The following is a 12726-nucleotide window of genomic DNA, read 5'->3' as shown; positions in this document are numbered from 1 at the left end:
TCTCTCAAATAAATAAAATCTTTTTTAAAAAATTAAATAAAACTCAGGAATATGAAAAGCTATGTGACCGGCCTCTGACTATAATTCCTTTTGGTACAATACAGGAGTAAGTGGCAGCATCTAAGTTTCTTTTTAGTTCCGATAAAGAATTATTTTGCCTAAGAGTGCCTGGATGGCTCAGTGGGTTAAGTCCTCTGCCTTCGGCTCAGGTTATGATCCCAGAGTCCTGGGATTGAGCCCCACATTGGGCTCTCTGCTCAGCGGGGAGCCTGCTTCCCTTCCTCTCTCTCTGCCTGCTTCTCTGACTACTTGTGATCTCTGTCTGTCAAATAAATAAATAAAATATTTTTTAAAAAAGAATATTTTGCCTAATAGTCTTTTTTAAAAAATATTTTATTTATTTATTTGACAGACAGAGATCACAAGTAGGCAGAGAAGCAGGCAGAGAGAGAAGGGAGGAGGCAGGCTCCCCGCTGAGCAGAGAGCCCAATGCGGGGCTCCATCCCAGGACCCTGGGATCATGACCTGAGCTGAAAGCGAGGCTATAACCCACTGAGCCACCCAGACACCCCTATTTTGCCTAATAGTCTTATCTTTTGCAAGAAAAAGAATATTTTTAATGATAAGTTCTGAAAAAGAAGAAAAAATGAAATTGGCTAGAGAGTTATGTAAGGGACACAAAAAGATTTCTTAAAAAGGTCCATTTGTTCCGTTGAGCATTTTATTGGCTTTGCATAGGCTGAGATGTATCTCAGTCTGACTTTGGCAGTAGGAGACATAGACAGCTAAATGACTCTTCATTTAAGAGTGGGAGGAACTGAGGTTTTCTTCCCTAGAATAGAGGACAGAAAAGAAGAGTAAGAAAAGTACAGGAGGCTGACATCAAGTTGAGCTGTTCTCTGTTACTACAACATAAGAATCCCTGCATATTACCACCTTCAGCAAAGTCATCTCTACATGTCTCTGCCTCTGTGAATGTTTCTAGTGGCTACTGGGATGAAGACCAAAATCAACAACTGGGTTAACATGATAGGAAACAGGCAAAATGAACAGAAAGTTACATGATCTATAAACTAGACTAAAGGTAAATAGGAGCTCCAAGCCAGATATGATTATGAAATCACAAGATTTCAGGGAATACACATACATCTTGAGGAAACTTTTGAACAGCTATGATCCACAGGATAATGTTGGAAAGTCAGTCTCATCCGTGTCTTAAGTGGCCCAAAGAACAAAGATGATATCTGAGTTAACACAAGTTATGTTTGACAATTTCATTAAAGAAAAAATGTTAAGTATTGCCTATAATCTGAATTATTCTTCAATTGAGTTCTAAAAACAATAAGATCCACACACATAAGAAAATGTCAGTATAGCATTAACCCACCTTCTTTATCTTTTTATCCTTGAAGTTAGATTGCTCTTGGAAGACATTTAAAGAAAGTATGCCCAAGAATACTTCAAAATCTGAAGTATTTAGGCATATTAATGAATAATTTCATCAGTTACATTGGAAACTTCACCATGCCCTGGCAATCCTCTTATGGCAAGTTCATATTGTGCTTGGCAAGTTTATATTTCTAATCTTTACAATTGGTTCCAAATCTTCACCACTCTTTTCAAGCCCTCTTCTTGGTTCCCTACTATTCACCCTCACGTTTTGCAGATGACTTCACTTCCTAATTAATAACCTTGAAGACATCAGATATTATTTTCCTAAACTTTTGCCCACCCCTGCATATATACTTGTATCTACAAAGATCTAACTTAATCCAGAGGAACCCTCTCACCTATTCCACTTAGATGTGCCTTTTCTCTTTCTACTACATACAAACTTTTGTTCCCTACTAACAATGTGTTCTCAGACCGCAGTCAAGTTCTCTTCCACTAAAAATATGTTCCTTTAACTCATATTCCCTCAAATCCACCTGTTATCTATTTTCCCCTCTCATGAGGACTTCAGGTAAGTATAGTTTTTATTTTCTCACAGAATACTTATTTTCAATCCAACAAATATTATCTTTAGCAACTACTATGTCTTCAGCACTATGCTACATGCAACAATTACAAAATTGCTCTCTCCTCGCTATTCTATTGAAACTGTACTAGGAGATTACCACAGACCTCCTAACTGCCAAATCCAAGGGGTATGTTTCTTGACCTCTCTGAAACATCTGATAATTTTGTTCATTCTTACCTTCTTGAAATTCTTATAATCTGTGACAACTCATTCTCCTCTTGTACTTCTTTGACAGTTTTCTTTATTATATATTCTTAGTGGAAAAAGCTACAGAGAAGGGAAAGTGAAAATTACTATGGGGAAAATTATTCTGCCAAATTTTCCCTTGGCAAAAAGTATAGGACCCCAACCTATGTGCAGTCTGTTAGGGACACAAACTTAGATTCAGCAGACACATCTATTTCGAGAGCCGGGTCTTCGATGTCTTCACTGCATTAATTCCCAGCACTTAGAAAGGTTTCCAGCACAGAACAGGCAGTCAATAAATATTTTTTTTACAACAATCTTATTGAGAAATAATTCACATAACATAAAATTCACCCTTTTAAAGTATACAATTTGCTTTTACTAAATTTACAGAGTTGTGTAACCATCACCACTATATAATTTTATAACATTTTTATCACCTCCAAAACTTCCTCATCCATTGGCAATCCTCTTTCCTCCCATTGACTCCTAGAAGCCACTAATCTATTTTGTATCTCTATAGATTCGCCTATTCTGGACATTTATATAAACGGAATTATATAATGTGTAGCCTTTTCTTGCCTTGGTTTCTTTTACTTAGCATAGTATTTTCAAGTTTCATCCATGTTGTAGCCTGTATCAGCACTTCATTCCTTTTTGTGGCTGAATAATATTCCATTATATGAATTTGTGACATATTTTTTATCCATTCATCAGAAGATAGACATTTGGGTTGTTTCCATTTTTTGGTTATCATGAAAATACTGTCGTGATCAGTCATTTATAAGGTCTTATGTGAACATATGTTCTCCACTCTCGTGGGTATATGTCAAGAGGTGGAATTTCTGGGTCATATGGTAACCCTGTTTTTACATTTTGAAGAACTGCCAAACTGTTTTTGGAAAGTGGTTCAGCCATTTTACCATCATACCAATGAATAAGAGTTCTAATTCTGCCATATCCTCACTAATGCTTATTATCGCTTGTCGTTTTATGTTAGCCATGCTAGTAGGTGTGGTGTCTAATTGTTTTAATTTGTACTCCTTAAACAGCTAATGATGTTGAGCATCTTCTCAAGTGCTTATTGACCCTTTGTCTAGTCAATAAATATTTTATAAATAAATGTAGACAATCACAGAAATCTTTGAGGCAGTCTCTCAAGGACATCATCCAGAGTTAGTCAGAGAGTTACAAATAGCAATGAATGATCAGCAGAGATAGAGAGCATGTTCTGGTCAAATAACTGCATACTCAACCACCTTAGTTAATGTAGCTGAATGATGCTTCATTCAATATTGACATTTGATTTGTAAATGATCAATGATGAACAGTGCCTCTCATTCTGATCCCAAATTCTTTTTTCTTAAGATTTTATTTATTTGACAGACAGACGGTAAGCACAAGCAGTGAGAGCAGCATGGTCCCCACAGAGCAGGGAGCCCAACATGGGACTTGATCCCAAAACCCTGGGATTATGACCTGAGGTGAAGGCAGATGTTAAAAGACTGAGCCACCCAGGCATCTCTGATCCCAAATTCTTTCAAGCAAATGGAAAGAGAAGGTGTTGTTGAGAGGGTATTATAGAGGGGGAAAAGGTGTTATAGAGAGGGAAAAAAAATTATCACAGGAGATGATTGGCTTACATCATTTGGAGAACCAAGACTCAGAAGTTATCATGGTCCTAATCTATCTTGACTTATCTGTCCAAAATGCTAATAAGAATATGTGTACAGAATAATTTTTGAGATAATTGATTATCTATTTTAATGTTAGAATATTATATATCTCAGATGATCATTTAAAAATAATCCAAAAAGCTTATATACATTTAGTAAACAAAGCCATGTTTTATTTGTAACTGGAAACTACCATATTTATTCTTCTGAAATACTAATCTTTTGAAAAGTTTATATTTTTGTCATAAATAATGTGTTTTCCTTAGCTACACAGATCATTTTTTGGAAATTTGTTAGTTTCTTAGCTGGCTGAATTTTAGAAACTTCTAAGTTTTTTGGCATATTATATAATGTTATATATAATAATTCATAGTAATATCTTATGAACATTTGTATTTCTGTGGTATCAATTGCAATCCTCTTTCATTTCAGATTTTATTTATTTGAGTCCTTTTTTTTTTCTTGATGAATCTGTCTAAAGGTTTGTCAGTTTAATTTATCTTTTCAAAGAACCACCTGGATCTTTTCTATTATCTTTTTTCTCTATTTCATTTGTTTCTGTTCTGATCCTTGTTATTTCCTTCAGTAACTTTGGGCTTTATTTGTTCTTCTTTTTCTAGCTCTTTGAGATGTGAAGAAGTTGTTTATTTGAAACTTTCTTGATTCTTGAGATAGGTATTGCTATGAACTTCCCTCTTAGAACTGCTTTTGCTGCATCCCATAAATTTTGGTATGTTACCTTTACATTTTCATTCATCGCAAGGTAAATTTTGATTTCTCTGTTGATTTCTTCTTTGACCTTTTAGTTGTTCCACAGCATGTTGTTTAATCTCCATATATTTGTGAATTTTCCAGTTTTCTTTATGTAAGTAATTTCTAGAGTCATACCACTGTGGTCAGAAAAGATGCTTGATATTATTTCAATCCTTTTAAACTTACTAAGACCTATTTTGTGGCCTAACATCTGATTTTGTAAAATGTTCCAGTGCACTTGAAAAAAAGGAATGTGTATTCTGCTGCTTTTGGGTAGAATGTCCCATAATTGTCTGTTAAGTTCATCTGGTCTAACATGTTGTTTAGGGTTGATGTTTCCTTTTTAATTTTTTGTCTGGATAATCTATATATTGATCCAAGTAGGGTATTAAAGTCCCCTACATTATTATAGCACTGTCTATTTCTCCCTTTAGGTTTGTTAATATTTGCTTTACATATTTAGGTGTTTTTATGTTGGATATATGAATATTTACAACATTTCTACTTCTTGTTGGAGTCAATCCTCTATCATTATATAATGCCCTTCTTTGTCTCTTATTACAGTCTTTGTTTTAAAGTCTAACTTGTCTAATATAAATGTAGCTACTCAGCTTTCTTTTGGTTTCCATTTGCATGAAATATCTTTTTCCATTGCTTTCTTTTTTCTTTTTTAAGAGATTTTATTTATTTATTTGACAGAGAGAAATCACAAGTAGGCAGAGAGGAGGCAGGCAGAGAGAGAGAGGGGGAAGCAGGCTCCCTGCTGAGCAGAAAGCCTGATGCGGGACTTGATCCCAGGACCTTGAGATCATGATCTGAGCCAAAGGCAGAGGCTTAATGCACTGGGCCACCCAGGTGCCCCCATCCTTTATTTCAATCTGTTTGTGTCCTTGTAGACTGTGTATAAATGGGTATTTTTTTAAATCCATTTAGCCACTCTATGTCTTTTGATTAGAGAATTTAGTCCATTTACATTTAAAGTAATTATCAATAGATATGTGCTTATTACCATTCTGTCAATTGTTTTTGTAGCTATTTTTTGTAGTTCCTCTCTGTTCCTTTTCTCTTGCTTGCTTCCTTTGTAAATTGATGACTTTCTTTAGTGGTATGCTTATATTCCTTTCTTTTTATCTTTTGTGTATTTACTATAGGTTTTTGCTTTGTGGTTACTGTGAGGTTAGTTACTATTATAACTTACAACAGTCTATTTTGAGTTAATAACAACTTAAGGTTGAACATGTTCTAAAGTTCAACATTTTTACTCTCTACACATACATGCATGATTTCTATTTTTGATTTCACATTTTACATCTTTTTATTTTGTGTATCCCTTAACTAATTATTTTGATCACTGTTATTTTTATTACTTTTGTCTTATAAACTTTAGCTTTTTTAAAAAATTATTTTTATTAACATAAAATGTATTATTTGCCCCAGGGGTACAGGTCTGTGAATCATCGGGCTTACACATTTCACAGCACTCATCATAGCACATACCCTCCCCAACATTCATAACCACCCTTTCCTACCACTCCACCCCTCAGCAAACAAGAATCTCTTAGGCTTTGTCTCCCTCTGGATACCATCTTATTTCATTTTGACTTTAGCTTTATGAATAATTAAACCACTATCTTTACTATATGATTACTTTTCCAGTGGGATTTCTTCTTTCATGTGTGCTTTTGTTACTAATTAGTGCCTTTTCTCTTCAGCTTAAAGAAGTCCCTTTAACATTTCTTGTAAGACTAATATAGTGGTAATGAACTCTTTTCGCTTTTGTTTACCTAGAAAACTCTTTATCTTTCCTTCAATTCTGAATGATAACTTTTCTGAGTTGGTCTGACTTACAATGGTTCAACTTACAATGGTGTGAAAACAACACACATTTCTACTGAATACAATACACATTTACAATGTTGTGAATCTGTACTTCAAATTTTGAATTTTGATCTTTTCCCAGGCTAATGATATGTAATACAATACTCTCTCATGATGTTGGGTAGTGACAGTGAACTGTAGCTCCCAGTCAGCCATGTGATTGCAAGGATAAAAAACTGATAAACTTACAAACATTCTGTAGCTTTGCAACCATTCTGTTTTTCATTTTTGGTACAGTATTAAACAAGTTACATGAAATATTCAACATTTTATTATAAAATATGTTCTGTGTTAGATGATTTTGCCCAACTGTAGACTAAAGTAAGTGTTCTGAGCACATAAGGTAGGCTAGGTTAAACTATGATGTTTGGTAGGTTGGATATATTCTATGCATTTTTTACTTACAATATTTTCAATTTACAATGGGTTTATTGAGATGTAACCCTATCATAAGTTGAGGAAGATCTGTAATGTGTCTTAGGTCTCTTTGAGTTCATCTTTTTTTAAAGACAGAGAAAGAGAGCACATGTGCATGAGTAGGCAGGGGGTTGGGAGGAGGGGCAAAGGGAGAGAGAGAGAATCTTAGGCAGGCTCCATGCCTAGCACAGAGCCTGACATGGGACTCAATCTCATGACCCTGAGATCATGACTTGAGCCAAAATCAAGAGTTGGATGCTTAACTGAGTCACCCAGGTGCCCCTGAATTCATCTTATTTAGAACTCTCCAGGCTTCTTGGATCTGGATATCTGCCTCCTTTCCCACGTTAGGAAAGTTTTCTGCCATTATCTCTTTGAGACTCCTGCCCCTTCTCTCCCTCTTTCTGGAAGCCCTATAATGCAACTGTTAGTCTGTTTAATGTTGTCACATGTCCCATGTTCAATTAACTATCTTCATTTTATCTTTTTTCTTTCTCCTTTTTTTTTAACTTTTTGCTGCTCTGATTGAGTTCCATCTCTCTGTCTTCAAGTTGACAGATCCTTTATTCTGCTTCCCTTAGTCTGATTTTGAACCCCTCTAGTGTATTTTTTTTAGTTTGGTTATTGTATTCATCAGTCCTATGACTTCTATTTGCTGCCTTCTTATATTTTTCATCTTTTTGCTGAAGTTCTCACTGTGTTCATCCATTTTTCTCCCCAACTCAGCCAGCAGCTTTATGACCATCACTTTTAACTGTTTATCAGGTAAATTACTCTAATCTTTCCAAAGACCTCAGTGGGCAGGCACAATCTTTATCCTCACCCTCTGTCATGCTCTAGAGTATCAGTCTCTTTGCGGGGAGCTTTACATGCATGGTGTTTGCAGCTGATGCCCAAGAGATGCCCCTTTGATTGCCTGGTTTTGGTGAACAGAAGGGTTTGCACCCTTGGTTTGCACAGGATTGTAGCAATATACAGACAGTTCTTGGCAGGCTACTACTTCCAAAGCATGGCACAGACAGCAGACTGAGGCACACTCCCCAGTCTTCCTGTAAAGGATGCCACATAGCTTGTACTGGAGCTTTGAACTGAGGAGCAGGTTTCAGGTTTGGCACGCATTTAGTGACCTACACAGCTGCTTTCAAGGAATGTAGGCTGTGGATGGCATCTTTGCACTTTTCCTCTGCTTCCCTCTAGCTTGCCAGTATCTCCCAGAAACAAGTTTATACACTCATCTGAAGACCTGAGTTTTGTGATTGCCACCCAAAGGATACTTCCAGATCACCTGACTCTGGTGGCCAGTGGGGCTTGTATTTGTGGCCCCTTGAGACTATATATATTTACATAATTTTAAAAGCTGCCATCTGAGGGTTTGGCTTCCAGTCAGCCTAAATGTAGGTGCTGAGGTCCTTTCCTTAGTACACTGACAATTCTTAGAACATTCTCAACTACTGGGAGCATTAAAAATACAACAGGATACATGGAAAAGCACAGAAAGTTGAGAGGTGACCAAGATTGGGGCAGGGAAGGAACAAAAAATTTCATCTCCTACACAAGGCCACTTCTTCAAGACTAGAAGTGGTTATTGCATTTACTGTATAGAAACCAATACAGACAGGCAAGCTGAAGGAAGAAACAAAGGAATATATTCCAAATGATTATTTTGTTTCCTAGAAAGAAGATATTTATTTTATTTTCAGTATATAAATTGTATATTTTATGGTTTAGTGTTTTGTTTTCATTTTTAATTATTCCTTGTAATCTCTACACCCAATTTGATAGCTTCTTATATGAACTCAAACTTATATGTGAGCTCAAACTCACAGCCCCAAGATCAAGAGCCATGTGCTCTACTGACTAAACCAGCCAGTCACTCCAATTGAGTTAGTTATTCCTTGGAGGAAAAGGACAATGATATTTTCTGGGATTATATGTTAAAAGTCATAATCCAGTCAGAACCATAGCATGGTAAAAAGGCCCAGCTGGAAAAATCTGCACCATTCACTCAGTTAATACCATCCCACTCAATCCCACTTCTGAGATTATGTAGATTGATAAATTCATGCCACATCCAGGTTTATCACCAAGTTGTGTGTCTGATATTTTCTTATAGTTAGATTAAGGTTGTACTTTTTAGCAGAAATAGCACAGAACAGTCAATTATATGGTTTCACTTACTTGTGGAACATAGGAATAACATGGAGGACCTTGGGAGAAGGAAAGGAGAAGTGAGTTGGGGGAAATCAGAGAGGGGAGACAGACCATGAGAAACTGTGGATTCTGAGAAACAAACTGAGGGTTTTAGAGGGGAAGGGTTGGGGGATGGGTGAGCTTGGTGGCAGGTATTAAGGATATTGATACATATTGCATGTAGCACAGGGTGTTGTACATAAACAAGGAATCTTGGAATGCTGCATCAAAAACTAATGATGGATTTTATGGTGACTAACATAACACACACAAAAAAAATATTCCATCCAAGTCTTTGGATGATCTCAGGAGTACATTCATGTAATGGGAAACTCAAAATCACCCAGCAGAAAACAACAGCAGAAAGGGCGTGGGTATTTAGCAATTTCAGTCACTATCCATCCAAGGGAGACAGAGTTCTGAGTCTGTATCTAGTCAAGTCAACTTCTGCCAAAAAAAATTAACATTTTTCAGAGACAACATTCAGTATCCCTATAATGTCCAGTACATAATAAAAAATTATTAACATGGAAAGAAACAGAAAAATATGGCCTGCAGACATATTGAGAAAATAATCAATAGAAACCAAACCTGACTGGAAATGTTGGAATTAGTAGACAAGAATTTGAAAGCAGCTATTAAAATTTAGTCATGATTATTAACTAAAGGGCAGAGTTAGTAGAGAGATGAAAATTATTTTTAGAAAAAGATTCAAATCTAAATTTCTGACCTAGGAATATAACATCTAAGATAAAAAAAAATACACTGACTAAGATATATAGCAAATTGGAAATAGCATAAGATAATTAAATGACATTTTAAAGTGCATAAATAAAATTTAAACCCATGTATCTATATCTAATAATAGTACTCTCCAAAAATGAAGACCAAAAAAAGACAATTTCAAGTAAAACTGACAAAGGAAAATATAAGTGAAATGAAGGAGTCAGTTAATGGAAATTTCAATAGAAATAACTCAATCTAAACAATGGGGGGAGGAATGAAAATTAGTAGACTATTTCTCACAGTAGAACTGTGAGAAAATATCAAATGATCTAACATACATATAATTGGAGTCATGGAAGGGGAAGGAAGAGCATGAATAGAGGCAGAAAAATAAGAAAACATAACAGGTAAAAATTTCCCAAGAAAGGATGAAGTACATCATGCTATCAGGTAGGATAAATTCAAAGAAAACCCCAACTAGGTACATCATAGCCAAATTGCTGAAAAACAAAATTAAAGAAAAAAATCTTAAAGCAGACAGAAACAAAAAGACATGGAACATATAGCAGAACAATAATACAAGTGATAGATAATTTTTCATAACAAACTGTGGCAGGCTACAAAATCAATGTACAGAAATCTGTTGCATACCTAGACACTAATAATGAAGCATCGGAAAGTGAAACTGAGAAAACAATTCCATTTACATTTGCACCAAAAACAATAAAATGTCTAGGAATAAACTTAACCAAAGAGTTGAAAGACATGTACTCTGAAGACTATAAAACACTGATGAAAGAAATTCAAGACAATACAAATGGAAAGACAGTCATGTTCATGAGTTGGAAGAAAAATATTGTTACAATGTCTATGCTACCCAAAGCAATCTACTGATTTAATGCAATCCTTATCAAAATACCAACAGTATTTTTCACAAAAGTAAAACAAACAATCTTTAAATCTGTATGGAACCATAAAAGACCTTGAATAGCCAAAGCAATCTTGAAAAAGAAAAACAAAACTGGAGGTATAACAACTCAAATTTTAAGTTATATTACTAAGCAGCAGTAATTAAAATAGTATAGTACTGGCATTAAAATAGACACATGAATCAATAGAACAGATTAGAAAACCCAGAAATAAACCCACAGCTATATGGTCAATTAATCTTTGACAAAAGAGGAATGAATGTACAATGGTAAAAAGACAGTCTTTTCAATAAACAGTGTTGGGAAACTTGGACAGCTAAATGCAAAGGAATGAAACTGGACCACTTTCTTTCACCATACACAAAAACAAACTCAAAATGGATTAAAGACTAAGTGCGAGATGTGAAACCATAAAAGTCCTTGAGGAGAACATAGGCAGTATCTTCTTTGATACTGGCCATCGCAACATTTTTCTAGATATGTCTCCTGAGGAAAAGCAAAATAAAAGCAAATCAAACTATTGGGACTACATCAAAAAAGTTTCTACACAGCAGAGGAAACAAAGCTAAAAGGCAACCTACTATATGAAAGAAGATATTTGCAAATGACATATCCAATGAAGGGTTAGTATCCAAAATACATAAAGTACCCCAACTATATAAAGAACTTATAAACTTAATACCCAAAAAACAAATAATCCAGTTTAGAAAACCGGCAGAAGACATGGACAGACATTTCTCCAATGAAGATATCCAGACGGCCAACAGATACATGAAAAGACATTCAACATCACTCATCATCAGGGAAGTGCAAATCAAAACTGCAATGATACATCACCTCACACCTGTCAGAATGGCTAAAAGCAAAAACACAAGAAACAATAGGTGTTGATGAGGATGTGGGAAAAAGGAACCCTCTTACACTGTTAATGGGAATGCAAAGTGGTGCAGCCACTTTGGAAGACAAGATAGAGTTTCCTCAAAAAACTAAAAATAGATCTACTCTACAATCCAGTAATTATGCTACTGGGTATTTATCCCCAAAATACAAAAAAACACTAATTCAAAGGGATATATGTACCCCCATGTTTATTGCAGCATTTTTTACAATAGCCAAACTGTAGGAGCAGCCCAAGTGTCTGTCCATTTAGATGAATGGATAAAGATGTGGTATAATATATGTATATGTGTATTATTCAGCAATAAAAAAGAATAAAATCTTGTCATTTGCAACAACATGGATAGAGCTAGAGAGTATAATCCCTAAGTGAAATAAGTCAGTCAGAGAAAGACAAATACCATATGATCTCACTCATATGGAATTTAAGGAACAAAGAAATAAGCAAAGGGGAAAAAGAGAGAGACAAATCAAGAAACAGATTTTAATTATAGAGAAAAAACCGATGGTTACCAGAGGGAGATAGGTAGGTGTTAGGGATTTAAAAGTACACTTATGACGAAAAAAATAAAATAAAATAAAAAGAAACTGTGGAAACCAGAAGTTTCTTCCTCACTGAATCCCATTTCTCAAGAACACAGGTCATAATATCCCATAATTATTTATTTGTTTTATCCCCCATACACAGTAGCTCAAAACACCAATACCAACACCAATTAATATTAGTACAGTTAAAAAAGTTTGTGTTGTGCCAGTTTTTCCCACATTTTATATGTCTATGATACATAACACAACATAGTATACAATATAGTTTGTTGGGCTACAAAGGCTTTACATTTTGGATCTTCTTTACCTGTCTTTAATATTTGTCATTTTTTCTAATTTTATTTCCCTTTTTTATTTCTTCTTCCTTTCCAAAATTTGCACCCTTTGTACTTCTTTTTCTACTAAAGAATTATTTGATATATTTATTAATGCTTATGCTGCTTTTATCTTTATTTCTAAAGTTATATTTTTTGTTTTTCATTTTGTCTTGAGAATGTCACTTCATTTC

General features: G+C 35.0%; 1 protein-coding gene across 10 annotated transcripts in view; it reads right to left on the bottom strand.

Moving 5' to 3' along the window:
- The window catches only part of LOC123945893, a 186360-nt gene that overhangs the window by 109947 nt on the left and 63687 nt on the right, over window positions 1–12726 (bottom strand). For 5 of the 10 annotated variants that reach the window (XR_006819520.1, XR_006819513.1, XR_006819514.1 and 2 more), the window contains one exon: window positions 2198–2287. The exons of 4 other annotated variants lie outside the window; for them this stretch is intronic. The gene's annotated coding sequence lies outside the window, so the exon portion shown is untranslated. Of the gene's footprint in view, window positions 1–1199; window positions 1215–2197; window positions 2288–12726 lie in introns of those variants that run through there. One more of the 10 variants, XR_006819517.1, reaches the window with a different exon arrangement.

This window comes from Meles meles, chromosome 7 (genome assembly GCF_922984935.1).
Source record: "Meles meles chromosome 7, mMelMel3.1 paternal haplotype, whole genome shotgun sequence".
In the NCBI taxonomy this organism is placed as follows: domain Eukaryota; kingdom Metazoa; phylum Chordata; class Mammalia; order Carnivora; family Mustelidae; genus Meles; species Meles meles.
This window is presented reverse-complemented; position numbering and strand designations above follow the sequence as displayed.